The following is a 12664-nucleotide window of genomic DNA, read 5'->3' on the forward strand; positions in this document are numbered from 1 at the left end:
TCAACTTCAAATTTATTTCTATTTCTGTTAGCTATATATAGAATGTTTCCCTGTTTAGTGATCACTTCTGCTTTATTCTTGGTAAAAATTACATTTAAATCATGATTACAATTTTTGATACTGACAGCAGATTTTCACTTAAATTCGGTACTTGCAGAACATTTTCTACTCTCAAGATGTTCGTATTTCTATCAGTTTGCATTTTAATGTTACCTATACCAACTGATTTGATCATGGCCCCTTTTTCAGCCATCATTATTTGTCGTTCTTCATCTTTAAAATTAGTAAATATTTCTTTATTAGCTGCCATGTGAGATGTGGCTCCTGAATCAATAATCCATTTAATTTTTCTATTCTCTTGTTCATTTATTTTATTCTTTCCATCATTTCTATCTTGATTAAGATATGAGGTTTCTGTTTTCTTAAATACTTCAAATAAGCATGTAGCTGATTCATATTCTCTTTCCTTGCTTGACATTCGATAAGTTTTATTTGTTACATTTCTCTGCTGTCGGTGTTCTTGTTTAGTTTTCCTTTTACATTCAGTTGATTTGTGGCCGAATTTTCACAGTTAAAGCACTTTATACTATTATTATTATTTCGACATTCTTTTATTAAATATCCTAATTTTCCACAATTAAAGCATCTTCTTTCATATTTCGATTTTATCCAGTTTTCTTTTGCCTTTGAACTTACTTCTATTTCTTTTCCTCTTTGTTTATTTTTTCCTTCTGTTTCTTTTAAAGCTTGTCTAATTGAAGCTAGATCTTTCTCTTTATTGCTTTTAATAATTTTAACTTCAAATTCAAATTCCTTTCAAAGTCCTAGTATGAAATAAATTAATTCTTTATTTCTTATTTCATCTCCAACTTGAATACTTTTACTTTTCAGACTTACTGCTCTATTCATATAATCATCTACTGATTCATTTTGACTCATTTTCAGTTGAGCTAATTCTATTCTACATTTGATTTGAATATCTTCTGTTCTTGCCGCCATTTCATTTTTTAATTTCTCCCATAACTTCCTTGCGTTCTTTTCATTTGCATATTTTAAGTCTTGTGGAACTGTCATAGTTTGATTCATTATATTTCTTGCTATCGCGTTATTATCATCCCATATTTCCAAAGTTTTTATTTCATTTTCAAAATTAACATCATCCTTTTTATATGGTTTTGGTGGTTCATCAGCTTCTATCACACTTCTCCATATTTTTAAACTTCTTAATTCACTTTCAATTCTGTTGGCCCAAATAAGATAATTATCGTCACTTAATTTTTCTATATGACTCAAATTTATCATGTTATATGCCATATTTTCTAATTTATATTCACTAATTATAATACAAGTTTAATTTATCTCTTAGAGAAATTGGTGATTTTGTTAAGCCTAAACAACATCAATGTTCTATCTGAAAGTTTATTAACAGAGGGGGCAACCACGCTCTGCTACCAATTTTTTTTTTTTTTAAAGATTGGCATATATATAACATTCTCAAAAGAATCATCCACTTCTAACAAAAATACATTATGGCAATATACAAAAAGGAAACTTTATTAAAGAAAATCAGACATAAGAAATCTTACCACATTCTACCAAACCATAATAATGAAACTCTCTCTCTTCCAGATACATTTTTAACTCATTCTTTTTACAATTTTATATCAATGTTGCCAAAATATTAAAACTTAAAATTATGCTTTATAAACAAATACTATCACTAAACACAAGACTGTGCTCATTCTAAATTGGTTCTCAGTACACTTAACTTATCAGGTAAACTTGTACACCTCAGTAGAACTAACTTACGCCAGGTAATTCAAGTTGTTACCGGACGTGCTTTATCTGGTGAAGCATCTCCACAAATGTGGTCTTGTCAAATCTCCTCTCTGCCCAGCTTGTGGGGAAGAAGAGAAAACACCTTTTCACTTCCTAGGACGATGTCCAGTGTTTTCTGTCCATAGAAACAAATTCCTTGGGTTTTCCTATATTAGCTTTGATCAAGCCCTTTTATACAAAGGGCTCTCTGGCATAATAGGGTTTCTGATGTATACTAAACACCTGCAGGTAAGGTGAATTTGAAACCACAAGACACAAGCATTGGGACACCCTGCAATTTTTTTTTTTTTTTTTTTTTTTTTGTAAAAGAAACTATGCAGGGATTTCCCTCTCATAGCTGTGTTTTGGAATATAATTTGGAAATAAATATGAAATCTTTATACACCACCTGGCCATTTGGCTTAAGAAAGTACTTCTGCCCTCCTTATTTAATTGATTAATTAATTAATTTTTTTTAGACTCGCCATTGCACTCTTGTTTGGTCAAGAGTTTGTGTTTGGTGGTTTGGGAGGGATTGAATGGGAAGTTTTAACGATTTAACCGACACCCTGAATTTAGAGATGGGATCTTTTGCTGATACTATATATTTGTTGTCAGTTTGGGATCTTATCTACTTATTTCTTATTTACCTTTCACAGGAGTTACCATTTAAAACCTTTGACTTAAATGATCAAAAGGCAGAAGAGCAATGGGCAATATTGCCTAAGCTCTTGTCCTTCTTTTCATAAGAAGGAAGCACCACTAATGTTATGTTATTGAGGACTGGCGCTAGATATCTTTTTGCCTGACGCAGTCTCTGTGGATCCTAAATTCTGCGACTCCATGCGGCCATACGTGCTCTGGCGCTGGTTCTGGGTTTATGTGTAAAACAAATCAGTTATTTTTAATTCATATAGCCCTAAATGTAATCTTTGGGTCTATGAGTATCATCAACAAAATCTATTTTTAGCATACAGATAGAAATTTTCGGTAAATTTTTCCTTGTCGTCATTTTTTAGCGCATTTAACTTAAATCTGTAATCATCGCCAAGCATAATGTCAACTTAAAAGGTTACCATATTCCTTTATTATTCAATTACTAACATAAAAAAAATTGTTTAGGCATCGCTACATGAGTCATTACTCAAGTTGTCATGTTTTGATAAGCATGCGGTGATGAAATGAAAGCATAATAAATAATGATTTGCCAGGTGGGCATCAGATCAATGATGTATCTATGTGGAATGTTTCGGTTTGAGATGTGTGCCGAAAAGCAGATACGCAGCAATGGAGCCAAATTACTGATTGTACAAACTTATGCTAAAATGTTTGTTTCTTCAGTAACAAGATATTTTCTTTAGTGTCAAAGTAAAATTAAGAATCAGGACTCTCCAGATGTTTTATTATGCACAAAGGGGGGGGAATCAAATGTGCATGCATAAAGCCTATGAGAAAAACGTTGTTGGTGGTTTTGAGGTCCGGATTTTAGATCATTCCAGATATTGGACGTCTGGATATCGGACTTTGCACTGTAATATACATTCTGGTAACTTCACCACAACTGCACTGTTTGGTGGGTCTAAACATTGCACAGCAGTCATGAATTAAATAAGTTAAACAGATGCTATTATTAACTTTGAAAAATAAAAGGTGTTCCTGCTCCTCTCTTTAGCTGTATATTGCAGTGTTTAGTACCTCAACAAATACTGCTACAGGAAAATGAGCTTCAGAATTCAAATTTTTGAATTTTCTGGTTGTTTGGTTATTGCGTGTGTATCTCATACACTGACACCATTTGGCTGAGATGCATAAGGCATTGTTAAGTCTTTGAATGATTCCTCTATAACAGGGGTCTCTGATCTACGGTCTGTAGGCCAAATGTGGTCCATTAGTGTAATGAATCCGGCCTGTGACAGATAATGGCTTATTGTTATTATTGTTGCTGTGATAAGTTGGATAAAATGAATAGTAATAACTCAGTTTTATTACTTACTAGGTAAACTGCCCACTTGAAAAAATCACTAATGGGATTTATGTATTTGTGATTTTCCATTGAGAATTGTTTGTAATAGTAAACCAATTTTACTTTTACCAATTATTAAATGAGATTTAAGATGCTCATTGGTTAACTCAGATCTATAAACATTTTTTGTGTACTTCAGTTTGGAGAATATTTTCTCACACGAGTAAGTAGTACCACGAGCAGAAAACAGCTCATGCGCAAATTTATACAAAGTATCAAATCGTACTGGTGGAAGACTCTTATAAAATTCCAGCAAAGATAAGTTTTGATATTTGTTCTTAATTATATATCTGCATTGTAAATCAGTAATTTCCATTTGCAGTTTCAGGGCTAGGGTAGTACCGAAAGGATTTTGAAAAAACGTAATTTCATTTGCAGTGACAGACATTAAAGCCTGAGAAACAAGTGTCAAATTTTATCTTCAAAGCACTCAAAGCTTTGATTGCAAAATCAACGGGAAATTCAGTCTCAGTAGTGTGGCTGAATATTATGCATTTTAAAATGTGTGAAACATTTTTTACATAATTGTGATTGAATCAGTATTATTTTCTGCTGGAGAACCTTGATATTAGTGTATAAATAAGAGAGAAGCTGGTTTTCTCCTTGCATTCTCAAATTTAGCTCATTCATATGTTTTGTCAAATCGACATAGAATACTAACTTAAACAGTCATTCGCTATTTTGTAATTCAGTAAGAGGGAGATGCTTTTCATTAAACAAATTTTGATCTCTGCTCAAAAAAGCGCTGAAGGACTTTTTCCGCAACTAAGCCAGCATACGGCAGTATGATATGGTAAGTCATTTTTCTTCAGTCTCTTCAATAAACATGTGGAATTGTAGATAATTCAGCCTAGTGGATCAAATGAAATTAAAAACTGATATGACTAGTTTTAGAACTTCAGACATATGCAAACATTTCCCACACAAAGACTTGATTAATGACACAATGTAATACTAATGGTTTTGAACCACCATCATTTTTTACAGCCTTTGATGCAAAAGCAACCACTCCTTTATTTTTACCACACGTCTCTGCCTCAATGAGTTGTAATAGATTTCAAGTTTTTTCCGTCGAAGGTTCTTTTTATTAATGGCATTTTCAACTCCCTTTAAAGTATTCCCCGCTAGTTGTGCCATGAATACTATAAATGTTATGAAGTTCTTAATTCACTTTATAGCTTTTATTTACTACTTGGATAAAATTCAATACCTGAACAGTATCTGACACATCCGTTGACTCATCCAAGGCGAGAGAAAACCACTCAAGATGTCAATTTTTCTCAGATATTTTCTGCGATGTCTTCTACCTTCAGCAATGCTTATGTGATTTTGATTACAATCAAATAATTACTGGACAAGGGCGCTTCTCATTGTACCTGAAAAGATATGATTTGCAAAATGTCTTTGTAGTTTTTGTAGTGTTGAAGGCAATGCACGACATTTCGTCAAAAACTGCGCATCGTTGCGACATGTTAGAGAAAAACATGGTAATATAAAGGAATTCTACTGCTGCAATAAAGAGTTTCGATTTGCAAAGGATTAATTGAACTTTATCAATAGCAGTAGAAAATTATGGTTTTGTAGTTTTAACTGTATTTGTGTGTTAATCTTTTAACTGTATTTTTGTTTGTCTATGTTGGGTGTGCTGTGTTAATCATGCGGCCGATTATTAGTGGTCAAGAGGGTTGCAGCATACTCGTATATTACATTACATTACACTCTGAGCAACAGTGTTTGCTGACAAACTGACAGTTTTGAATAAATTTACCTTTTCGAGGCACATTTCTTTGACTACTTCAATTACGCATTCTTTGATCGTTTTTTCTCCATTGGTGAGTGGTTTCCCACATTTTGAGATTTCAATAGCCACATGAAAGCTGGCACGAGTTCAGTACTGACTTTTATAAACAAATATGTCTGCAGTTGCAATTCGTGCTTCAAAGCTTCAAATTTGTCTGTCCACAAACTTCCTGCTTTTTTGAGTAATTTTGAACATGTACTGTTTGATAATGATGTTTAATGTTATATTTTTTTAGAATGGCTGTGGTTTCATTGCAAATTAAACACAGTGCCTTATTGCTGGACTGAATCATGAAATATTGAAAATTCCATTCATCTTCAAATGTCCTGGGCTCACTGTGTATTTTTCGCGTCTTTTCCATGTTAGTAGATCATACACAAAAACAACAAGTCAAATCAAAATTATGTTACCTACGGGCATTCGGCGGTTCGAAGATGTCTTTTAAAACAGGGTTATGCAATACTTTATTATTTGACAACAGACAGTTTCACTTCCTTTGCTTTCCCTAGAATGTTTAATTGTTGTACTGCCCTTTTGAAAGGACTACTAGCGCTATCTGTAAGCAGTTAGTGTATAGAGAGTGCTAGCTGTTTCCGCTTTTGACTGCCAAATGTCTAGAAAATTAAAATCGTTTTGGCCCTTGGAACTTACTTGAGTAATCAGTATAGCCTTTAAGGCTGGAAACTTTGGAGACCTCTGCTCTAGAATAAAGAATTGCATGCACATTTTCATTGTCAAATGTGCCTCCATGTAACTGAGAAATTCTTTGATTGAGTATCTCAAAACTTTAACATGTACAAACATGTGCTTTAGCATATACTCAGCTTTTGAGTTCTTGATAAAATAGCCACAATGAAATAATGCACGTCTGTTTTTTAATGATGTAGGCCCACCAGCAGCCGAACGGTAAAGTTGCTGAAAACTGGTAGTTCAGTCCGAGGTTAGAATCCCGCAAACAGGCTGGCTGCATGGGCGTTTTCGTGGTTTTCCCCATGTGTAACGTGTATACGAGCCAGTTTCCCTTAGAAAGTCCTCCACGAAGGCATCCCTCCCCTTAGGCAGCTAGCCCTAGTGTGTTTTGCCATATTCTCAAAAAACCAAACCAAACAAATCTTAATGATGTAAATTTCTTTCTGAATGAACATCATTCTTACATTGGCTTTATTTTCTTGAATAATTCTTAATGGCTTATTCTTGGCTGGTTTTCCTTCAACAATCCATTATTTGCAATCTTTCACTCATTGTCATTTTTACTTGCAGTAGATGACAATATTATGTTTTCTTGATCTTTTTCTAACCCACCAGCGAGTGAGTGGTAAAGTTACTGAACACTGGTAGTTCAGTCCGAATTTCAAATCCCACAAATGGGCCAGCTGCATGGGGCGTGTTTGTGGTTTTCCCCATGTGTAATACGTATGCAAGCCAGTTTCCCTTAAAAAGTCCTCCATGAAGGCATCCCTCCCCTTAGGCAGATAGCTCTGGAGGCTTTGCCATAATCACAGACCACCTTGATCTTTTTCTGAATTTGGCTTTGATATCCTGCTTTTGTTTTCTAGATTTTGACACTGCCAATGCTAATTGTTCAGTTTACATCCTTTCTCATGAATTGTAAATTCATTTTCATGAGAGAAAAGCTGTATTGTTAACCGCCAACTTTTTATTGGTCTTTACCCAAGAGCAGATGATTTGATTGAATGATATTCTTTATATAAAATATCAAAAATATTGCTGTAAAACAGCATATTAGATAATTTTTGTTTTCATTTGGAAAGATGAGTTGCTATCCTCATGCCATTGGGGAAACTATGTGCGTATATTACGCCCTTAATTTTCTGTTGCTGCTTCAGATAACTTACGTAATTCCAACCAAACATATCTAAGAGTTTAAAACCTCATAACTTTTTCAAAAAATGCTTTGTTACAAAATTTTTTAATACCATAACAGTAGTGTTGTGAAGTTTCCTAATAGCTTCATTGCATGTTTCTTGATATGTAACTTGATTAAAACACTTAAAATGATGCCTGAGCTACAAAGGGATGGATGGTCTAGTCACATTGATTCAGTCAGCGTGGTCTTATTCTTCTTCCCCGTTCCTCTCTGAATGGGAAAAAATATAATTTCCCTGTGTATGCCTTTGTGGAGTAAATGATTAACATTCCTAGCTAGCAAGTGAAAAATCCATATTCCAAAATCAACCAAGGTTTCAATGGATTTTTCACATTTCCTGCACCGAAAAATTGAATAGTCTATACAGTGTAGCTAAAAATAATGCGATGGTATAAAATTTTGGAAAGACTTCTTCAAAGACATTTCTAATGTCCATATATACTTTTGAATAGAAAACGTATACCTAGGCTCTATTTACTTTGCATAACTCGGTAAATGGCTTTACTAGAGAATTCTTTCCACCCATAGAAAATATTAGGTTTATCATACTTCCAAGTATATAAGCAAAAGAAACTTAAAATTCTGTTTTCTTATCTTTTCTTTTACATTTTTTAGGTGATATAAATGGGCCAAAATTTTCATCACAAACTTTTAATATAATCAATGCAAATGAAGTAAAAAATGTAGAAAAATATTTTTTCTCCATTTAAAACCAGAAATAAATATTAGGTAATTTTACTTCAAGGTAAAACTCAGTGAGACTTTTCTTGACTCTTCAATCTTTTTCTTTATTTCCTGTAAATTTTACAAAACATTGCAACATGTCAAATATGTTTTCCATAAATCAGTTATGCTACAACACTACTAAATATTTTAGAAATCAGTTTGTTAAATTTGCTTTCAGTTCATATAATTTCTGAAGAATACCTTAGGAATCTTTAGGGGAACCTCAGCTAAGAATAAAGCCAAAGGGGGAATGAAACTGAATTATGTAAGCAGTGACAACTTAATTGTATAAATTAATCCTTTGAAATAAATAAATACTGTAACATAATACTAGGTGAGTCCAATAGTTAATGACAGATTTAAAAAGCACATAAAGAAGTTAGAATATAACAATTTTCAAATGTAAAATCATGCACTGCTGTGAAATTCTGAGACAGCACAAGCTTTTAAATGTAAATAACTTGAGTTGCTCTTGCTGACCTAGTACACACACCCTTGGCACGCAAAAATTTTTCAATAATAATGGAAAACAGTGCTCTTAAAAAAGCAATATTTTCAGAGAATTTAAGTTTGCCATGGAATAATTTCTGATCCAAATATGCACTAACATGTAAATAACCATGCCTGCACTAGTTGCATTACTTGACCATGTACATAACATATAGCCACCTCCTTTCCCACCCTGTCACTGTGTATCATATAAAATTATTGCCACCAGTCATATTTTCGATAATGAATGAATCATCAAGTGGGTTACATAGTTCTTTTTATTTGCAACTGTAACATTCAAACCAGTTTGAATATGGAGTATTTATTTATTTATTTATTTTTGGATTTTAGGAAGACATAAATGGAAACCGATTAAAATGTTTTCTTCTTTGCAAACAAGTTATATTTCATAGCAACTACATAATGTTATGTATTACAGAAAAAATTTTAACCTATTACTTTATTCATCAGATTAGGCACTTATTGTGAACTGCTTCTAAATTTAAATCTCACCTTAGAATGAAATTTCGAGGGTGTTTCCAAAAATTCTAACCAGCAAATAAAAGTGCAGTGGACACAGCTTAATGTGATAGTTTTTAATGCTATCATTTAAATGTTGTTATCAAGTTGTCAAACTCCCGCCCATTGGTATATATATATATATATATATATAATGTAAGAAAGGCAAATTAACTAAACTTAAAAGGACCTGTGAGGTCAAGAATTTTGCGCATTGAGCTGCAAAATTTGAAATAAAATTAAAAAGTAAATTCTTCAAGCTATAGCTTATGAGCTAAAGTGATACTTCGGTTCCTTAGCAAAGTAGTATAAACACAAAGTAAAGATCCAAATGTAATTCAAAATGTAAAAACACAATATGCATGAAATACTAATTAAGAAAATTAGAAAAAGATTAAAGCTTAACTTGATTCAAACTTAAAAGTTAATATGTATGTAGAATAAAGTGTAAGCTATCTCAAAACATATTAGAAAAAAAACTACAAAAACATCATGTTAAAAAACAATAACTACTACAAGCAGCAGTAAATGGAATAATTAGCCTAATTCAAATATCACCATGGACTTTTCAAGGGAAATGCATGGTGAGATTCGAACTCTGCTAAATTCCAAAATGTGCTACGTCAAACAGGACATTGAGACTGATAGCCAAAAATTTTTTTATTAGAAAAGGTCTAAATATTAATTGTATCTGAGTCTCAATTTCCCTGGTTCATTTCCCGACACGTCCGCTGTTAACAAGTATATGAGAAATACTTAATTTGTGCAGGAAAATCTATACAAGAAGCCTGGTAAGGCAAATTTACAGCATTAAAATAAATAGCGAAATTGCTATTAGTCAACATATTCACAAACTTTATGGCTGAACCTTCTTAATCTGAAGGGTTATAGCTTTAAAAAAGCAGTAACAGCAGCAATGTTTTATAAAGAGAATAAAAGATTCATATTGAGTCAGTTTATGACCAAAAAGATAAAATGTAAAAACATACCTGAATTCAAGACTTCTTTCTGCTAGAAGCTGTTTTCAAAAAATGGCAGAAAGATGGGTTGTAAGTAGCAACAGAAAAGAGTGAAAAAAATAAGAATTAAATTCACCAATTGGGTGAGACTACTCCAAGGGGGGGAAACACACGTCAGGAAGCAATGTTCAATGAAACATAACTAACTGGGGGGATCTGAGTCCGAAAATTTTGGGGGGGGTGTAGATGGTAGTTTTGTTTCAACATGGCGTCTGTCCTGCGCAATGTCAATTCATGAATGGTTTGAAAAGGTGAATGCAAAAGGGCCAATTCTTACTCTTGGTAAAATTGGCCAAAAAAGCAGTTGAAATCAGAAAAATACAGTAATTTGTTAGTTAAAGTCGTAATTCTTCAAGCTAGAGGGCTTTCAAGCTTCTTTGAAACGAAAAGAGCCCATAAAATTTAATAAAAAGGATAGATTTGGCAAGAAAAGGTATTAATTTACATATAATACATATTAAGAATAAGGTTTTCAAGTACTGAGCCAAATGTGCAGAGAAAAAATTTTTTAAGTAGTGAGAGTAAACATTTTTACATTCGATCATTTAAAATGTTCCATTTCAACAAGGAATGTGCTCCAAGTATTAAGATTAAGGTGTTCAGCATCAGTATTTACAGAAACATTATGAACAGTTTGTAAGTAAACTTTTGCATTAAAGGCATTGTGAAGAGTTCATAAAAAAATTTTTTTTTCTCTTTTTCTAAATAAAATACTGTGAAAATGCATATTTATATGTTTCTGGTTATATTAAATTAGCTTAATTATATTACAATTTTAAAAGTAAATTTTCTCATCATTTAATATTATCATTCAATTAGCATTATCAAAATAACTGCATAAATGCGATCGCATTAAGCAGTATCTACTGTATATCCTAATAGCTGGCTGCTGTGGAGGTATTTAGAATCTGTGTGAGCATGCCAAGAGATTATTGGAGAAGTTAAATAACCAGAATAAGCCTAATGTTTGTAAATTTTTTGCAGGACTAGTTTCAATGGTTTAAATAAAAAGCAACTTCTTCAGCTGCTAAGTGCAAATGTTAACCAATAATAATTATTCGATGTGTTATTTTAAGTTAAAAATGCCAAGAGATGTTTAGTATTAGAAATCTAAAGAGCTACTTGCAGATAAAGTTGTTTTCTTTAGTCCTTGGTTTTAAAAGAATTCAGCTATAAAGCATTGTTTATACAGTTTGGATACCCATTGTATATGTGTGGAAGTAATATGTTTGTGCAGTTCCAACATGGATTGTTTCCTTTAGGACTATGCATCTCAGAAAGTGCATTGCCTAGGAACAAATTGCTCCGTATCACTGTAATAAGTATCAAACCTATCGCAAAGCAGTACTTTAGCAAGAAATATTCGAAACCGCAATGTTCGAAATAGAGCAGTCCAGATGTGGTCAGTACTATCTTTTTATGGCAATCCTGACATTGAGTTTCTATAGCAATCCTGACCATATGCATACATGATTTGGAGCATAATTTCATTGCCTGTGTATTGTTCATATGTGGAATGTGTTTCTTTGCCTTGTGTTTATTGTTCTATTGTAATTCTAAATTTTATATAATAGAAAACAGCATAAGGTCAGATTTTAGCCCAAAGGGGCAATTTGCCCATAAGGGCTATTAATTTCATTTTGGCATTTTGGGTTGGTTCACTATAAATGGCACTTCTATTTTCAAATTGTTGAAACTTAATATTAGAGCCCTGCATCATATTTAAAGAAATTAAATAATGAAGAATTTGCATGAATGTATGTTATCTTTCTCGTACTGTGAAAAAACAATGGTACGTAGAGACATAAAATTTTGAATAACAGTCCTGCACTTGAATATGAGCATCTGGAAGCCCGTATATGGGATTTGTTTTATTATCTATTTCACATTTTGTAAAACTTTAAAGAGTTTTTGATTAACAAACTCAATGATTTCAAAGCGAGCAATAGCAACATTGTACGTGTGGGGGGGGGGGACATTTTTATTTCTAGCATGCGAGACTGTGTATTGGAAATTCTAAAGATATGCTCTTTATATATTTTGTGATTTTGCTGTTGAATTGAATTTTATGGTTTAAGTGTGAAGAACATGATATATAATAAAGGTAACACACAAAGCGTTAAAATAACACCCCTTTGGGCATAGTATAAAACCTGAAAGCTTTCAGATTTTTTTATTGTTCTTTCATCTCTTAAGTGTTAAGGTAATTATCCTCACGTTTATGTATACATATCATAGAGAATCTTTTATGTATACATAGCATAGAGACCAAGTATCAGAAAGGTATTATACAACTCGCAGCAATAAATAATGCAGCCCATAGTATACTTTATTATTTTTTTAAATATTGATCCTATCTTAAAATGAGTATTTTATGAATA

General features: G+C 32.6%; 1 protein-coding gene across 1 annotated transcript in view; it reads left to right on the plus strand.

Annotated features, from left to right (window-relative positions):
• The window catches only part of LOC118195930 (protein TEX261), a 98793-nt gene that overhangs the window by 66579 nt on the left and 19550 nt on the right, over positions 1-12664 (plus strand). The window lies entirely within an intron of this gene.

The sequence above is a fragment of the Stegodyphus dumicola genome, chromosome X1 (genome assembly GCF_044657685.1).
Source record: "Stegodyphus dumicola isolate Sdum_Otavi_A_Nest chromosome X1, ASM4465768v1".
In the NCBI taxonomy this organism is placed as follows: Eukaryota; Metazoa; Arthropoda; class Arachnida; order Araneae; family Eresidae; genus Stegodyphus; species Stegodyphus dumicola.